This window comes from Heptranchias perlo, chromosome 6 (genome assembly GCF_035084215.1).
Source record: "Heptranchias perlo isolate sHepPer1 chromosome 6, sHepPer1.hap1, whole genome shotgun sequence".
Taxonomy (NCBI): domain Eukaryota; kingdom Metazoa; phylum Chordata; class Chondrichthyes; order Hexanchiformes; family Hexanchidae; genus Heptranchias; species Heptranchias perlo.
The window spans coordinates 15,320,218-15,326,217 of NC_090330.1; the positions used below are offsets into that span (position 1 = coordinate 15,320,218).

The window sequence follows — 6,000 nt, forward strand, 5'->3', positions numbered from 1 at the left end:
ACACAAAGAGTACACAAAGGGCTATAGGCAGGTTAAGTGAGAAGGCAAGAAGGTGGCAGATTGAGTATAATGTGGGGAAATGTGAGGTTATTCACTTTGGTAGGAAGAATAGAAAAACAGAATATTTTTTAAATGGTGAGAAACTATTAAATATCAGTGTTCAGAGAGATTTGGGTGTCCTCAAATAAGAAACCAAAAAATTATCATGCAGCTACATCAAGCAATTAGGAAGGCAATGGCATGTCGGCCTTTATTGCAAGGGGGTTGGAGTACAAGAGTAAGGATGTCTTACTTCAATTGTACAGGGCTTTGGTGAGACCTCACCTGGAGTACTGCGTACAGTTTTGGTCTCCTTATCTAAGGAAGGATATACTTGCCTTAAAGGTGGTGCAACAAAGGTTCACTAGATTAATTCTTGGGGTTAAAGGGTTGTCCTGTGAGGAGAGATTGAGTAGAATGGGCCTATGCTCTCTGGAGTTTCGAAGAATGAGAGGTGAACTCATTAAAATATACAAGATTCTGAGGGGGCTTAACATGGTAGATGCTGAGAGGTTGTTCCCCCTGGCTGGAGAGTCTAGAACTAGAGGGCATAGCCTCAGGAGAAGGAGTCAGCAATTTAAGACTGAGATGAGGAGGAATTTCTTTGGAATTCTCTACCCTAGAGGGCTGTGGATGCTCAGTCGTTGAATGTATTCTAGGGTGAAATAGATAGATTTTTGGACTCTAGGGGAATCAAGGGATATGGGGATCGGGTGAGAAAGTGGAGTTGAGGTCAAAGATCAGCCATGATCTTATTGAATGATGAAGCAGGCATGAAGGTCCATATTGCCCACTCCTGCTCCTATTTCTTATGTTCTTATGTTCTTAAACTGTAAATATTGTATTGGGCAGTAAAGTTCCTGCAGGGCTCATGAATGAGTTGAAATGGTAATATAATGGGATGAGTAAAATTGGATGAGAGAAAGTGACTGAGAATTAAAGTATAGATCCAGAGAAATTACACCACCAAATGGGAATTTCTCTAAATTCATCACCTTGGGTAATGTTGGGTAAATAAATCACCTGGGCATGATTTACCAAAAGATACCAATCTAGTACAAATGTACAATCTAGTGAAAGTCAGGAAAGTGTAGTTGAGAATAGTAAATTGATAGCTTTCTCGTGGAGATATTGTGTCCTTGCCTATACTGAACAATGAGAAAACTGCATTTGATAGCCTGGCCACTATCTGAGATATCAGGACCATGCAGGGGGAGATAAGCAAAAAACCTCCAGACAACCCCCGAACTTTTGATAAGATAGCCTGAAAGCCCAAGAATGGCGACAGAGGACATGAAAGAGACAAATGTATGTTGCCATCAATTGGAAACGGAAACCAGGATAAAGGACATAATTATAAAGACCTACGGCCTGGTGAGTTATTGGAACCACTCTTTAAACAGAGCAGTTGCTCTTACAGGATTGAATCTCACTGGACATATGACATGTGCCATGGAAACACATTTGGAAATATCATGAGGAAAAAGAAACTGGCCAACAGAAAGGTACCTCTAATATGTTGTGTGTGAGGCAACTGGTATTCGGAAATGCGAGATGAAGATGCTTTGAACAACGGGTCTCAGATATGCTCAGTTACTTGACAACAGCACGTCAAGAAATTGTTACTGTGGCTCAGGAGAGTGAGAAAATCTTTTAAACAAGGCACTGACACATGCTCCATAGAGAAACCGACTAATTAATGAAACAATAAGGAAACACTGGTATCAATCAGAGAGATTAAAATTAAAGTAAAGAGGGACATAGTAATTCGGATTTCCAAGGTGGATATTAGGAAAAGGAGAGTAGGAAAATCATTGTTTCTGTATGAAACAAATGAAACTTAGAAGCAATATGTATATGTTTATGTTGTGCTTATGTAAACTCAAGATGATCTTAGGCAAGACCAAGGAGATAGTTGAGGAATAAAGTGAAAATTGAACCTGAGTGGAACTAAGTGTAAGAATATGGTTTAAAGCCAAGCATGGTCAATATCCCATCTCGCATAAAGCTCCCAACATTTAGCAAGAGGGTGGTGTTAATAGGAGGGGGGTGCAGTCATGACTCGGTGTGTTTGTGAAAGACAGTTTGTAAGAGATAGAGCATTGCTGAAACTTCAGAACTATAAACACCCAAAGGTCAAGAGATGGCCCATTTCTAGATGCTATAATTGAATCAGAGTGGTTCTACTCAGGTTTAAGGGGAGGGAGATGTAAGAAGATGGTTTAAAACAAGCATAGAAAATAGAAGGGCAAAGGTCCGCATCTCTGTGAGGAAAATAGCTTACAGAAACCCAAGAGGTCATTGAAAGAGTGCTGAGGCATTAGAATAATGAAAAACAGTAAGATTCAAGAGACAGGTTATCCTAACCTAGTATAAACATACTGGTAACGGGGAAAGGCTACGTAAACACTAAGATATTAAACAATCCTCGGTGGTTTCTGAGAGTCAGCAAAGTGAGATGGTTTATGACCATGAGATAAGACCAGTGGTGCTTAGGTACAGAACGACGCAGCTGAATAGTATAAAGATAGGGCACGCTCTCTCTCAAAAGTTAGAGCTCTCGAGAGGGAACAGCCTGAAGTCCATTGCCACAGGCAGTCTGCAAAGGTCAGGTTTGATCTACCTGGATTCACGGACAGGTCAGGTTGTATTATTGCTTGTCATTAATGTAATCTGTAGGCAGTTGTATTATAACTATAATACTGTTGAATGGAATGTTGAAGACAGCTGTAGTGCAACTCTGTTGTAAGTCAATCTATTAAACTTGCTATTTTATAACCACTCGGGCTAGAATCAAACGGAAGTTATTGTTGATAGATTAACAACCCAAAGTTGTGACAGTAACGGGAGAAATCTGCTTACATGTGGCAAGTAACATTCATGCCACACAAGTGCCAGGCAATGACCATCTCCAACAAGAGAGAGTCTAACCACCTCCCCATAACATTCAACAGCATTACAATCGCCGAATCCCCCACCATCAACATCCTAGGGGTAACCATTGACCAGAAACTCAACTGGACCAGCCACATAAATTCTGTGGCTACTGGAGCAGGTCAGAAGCTGCGAGTGACTCACCTCCTGACTCCCCAAAGCCTTTCAACCATCAACAAGGCACAAGTCAGGAGTGTGATGGAATATTCTCGACTTACCTGGATGGGTGCAGCTCCAACAACACTCAAAAAGCTCGACACCATCCAGAACAAAGCAGCCCGCTTGATCGGCAGCCCATTCCCCACCTGAAACAATCACTCCCTCCACCACCGGTGCACCATGGCTGCAGTGTGTACCATCTACAGGACACAATGCAGCAACTTGCCAAAGGCTTCTTCGACAGCACCTCCCAAACCCATGACCTGTAGCACCTAGAAGGGGTATGGGAACACCATCACCTTCAAGTTCTCCTCCAAGTCACACACCAGCCTGACTTGGATATATATCGCCGTTCCTTCATCATCGTTGGATCAAAATCCTGGAACTTCCTACCTAACTGTATTGTGGGAGAAACTTCACCACACGGTTCAAGAGGAAGGCTCAGCACCACCTTCTCAAGGGCAATTAGGGATTGCTAGCCACGCCCATATCCTGATAATTAATTTTTAAAAACACACATATATACACACAGCAGCTCATATGACTGCTGTTCTGTAACACTGAAAATAATTTTTCAATAGTTTAGAAACTTTGGGGTAATATGAAAAATGGTCTGAATGTTATTTTTCAGTATTTAAAACATTCCTTCTTGCAAAAATAACAATAGAAAAATCATATAAAATATTTATTATCTAAAGGGCCAAGATTTTATTTTATTAATTAACGCGATAGTAACAAATTCTAAAACTTACAGGTCTATACTTCTTGTCACTTTTTTAAAAAAATGAAGTTTAAATAAAAGGGTGTATTGTACAATATATATTTCCTTTACTAGTTTCGTGTTCTACTTGTAAACTGAAGAACGATGGCTGGTCTCTCTTGACAGATGTTTGTTCTTTTTAGAACAAAGCGATTTTGCTAAAACTAATATATTATTACTAAGTGTCCCTCACGACAGCGACTGCAGTAACTGCTCCGCAACAAAACAAGACGATCGGTCAAACTGGATCCTTTAACGAACCCATTTCGAAGCAATTGAACGACCGTTGAGTGACTGACTGCCCATTAAACGGAAACTTGCTAGGACTAAATTTATCTCCTGTGCTACACGGTATGATAATGTAAAAGGCTCACCGAGATCTCCCACATCATTATCATGCAGTTTATGGGCAATTCTAATTGCAGATCGACATATTTCAATCGTTATTTTTGTTGTATCGTGCAATGACTCAAACTGATTCATTGGAAGTGTTGGATTCAATCGAATTAGACACAACAAATAGGGAGAATGTTATTGGGAAGGGGGCGGGGTGAAGCTGCCCAGACGGGAGATGTGAGACTTGAGATGAAACCTGTTTGTTGTCAATTGCCATTTACCTTAAACCAGAGATCGCTCGCCATGGTTACTGGACGGGTAACCATGACGATCCAAAGAGACGAATGAAAGCTATATCCACACTGGTCTACACTATGAATATATAAAAAAAAATAAACGACGTGCATTGACCTTGCTTCACATCATAACCGAATGAAGCCCAGGACAAGAAAGGACAGCGGGTCCCAGAGATCGACCCCTGACCAGTTTTCCTCGGGATTTGGGGAGAACATTCCATTTCTGAAGGTCTGTAACTTTTCACAGCCAACTTTGTCACAACACCAGGAAAAAAACAACAATAATAAACACTAAACAGTTCCGCTTTAACAACAATCCGATTGGGGAAACGCGCGGAACATCTCCCCGGATTAAGGAGGTGCAGATACACGTGTATTTAAGATTAGTGTAAAACCCTCCTGGAAAAAAGTCGCCGTAAATCCGGTTATTCGGTTCACCAGATCAGAGAGGCGGATTGACCAATGCATTTGTGAAGCTCAGCTGAAAGTGGAGCTCCATCCCAGCACCTTCGAGAAGGGGTGGGAAGAAAGGGGAGAATTAATTAAGGGGGGGGGGGAATAACCCATTTACTCTATTTCATCCTCGATTTGCTGCTCTTTTACTTTTCTAATCCTCTATCTGTCCCCATTTTTTTTTCTCAGTCAGTCTCTCTTTTCTGAGAGGCTCGGACAATACAGCTCTTGCAAATAGACGTCCCAAACACCCTGTCTGGTGGGAGTGATGAAATGCTCAGATTTAGAAACTTTTTCTTGCAGTAAATCTCGTAAACAAGACTCTTCCATTTGTTCAGTTCCACACACACCCCTCTTACCTTGTTGAGGTGATTCTCGTGTTGTTGAAGATTTTGATTTGATTCCGATGTTAACTATACTCGGGTCTCTCTTCTTTCCTCAGCCTGACTTGCTGATGCCAAGCGCTCCGTTTCCGTAACGTTTTAATTCTTACTCAGATCCCAGGAGAATTTGACGAATCCTTTCTCTGACTGACCGCTTTCTGTTAGAATACAAACTCATTCCTCCAGTTTCTGGCAAAGATTGCATACTCCGTCCAGTATTGCCCTGGTGGGGATGCACTGAATTCTAACCGCATCTTCAACATGAAGGAGAGAAACCCCAACGGGTTGAGACTTTTGCTAGTTTTTTTTTTCTGGGGTGGGGTGGGGTAGGACATGTGTCAGTTTCAGAGATGTGGCGGGAAGAGAGGAATCTACCACCCCATCTGTGACCCATCACACACTAAATAATCGTCTCTAACTCTGAACGTCACATAGATCATCTGTTTAATATGCATTAGCTTTTGAGCAGACTGGAATCAAAAAGTAGAGGGCACTGACAGCCCTGGTCTAGTCGGAGAGCGTGCTTTGATGCTCAGTAATGTAATCCCCGTCACTCCTATTTCTCGTACTCCTTCTCCTATCCCTGCTCAACTTGTTTCCACAAGTAGCCTTGTTGCTATTCTGTAAACAGCGTGTGTAC

General features: G+C 41.7%; 1 protein-coding gene across 1 annotated transcript in view; it reads right to left on the reverse strand.

Annotated features, from left to right (window-relative positions):
• The window catches only part of cnga3a (cyclic nucleotide gated channel subunit alpha 3a), a 53,754-nt gene extending 48,168 nt beyond the window's left edge, over positions 1-5,586 (reverse strand). Inside the window, exon 1 of the mRNA XM_067985376.1 lies at positions 5,337-5,586. The gene's annotated coding sequence lies outside the window, so the exon portion shown is untranslated. The remainder of the gene's footprint in view (positions 1-5,336) is intronic.
• Between the last annotated feature and the right edge of the window lie 414 nt (positions 5,587-6,000).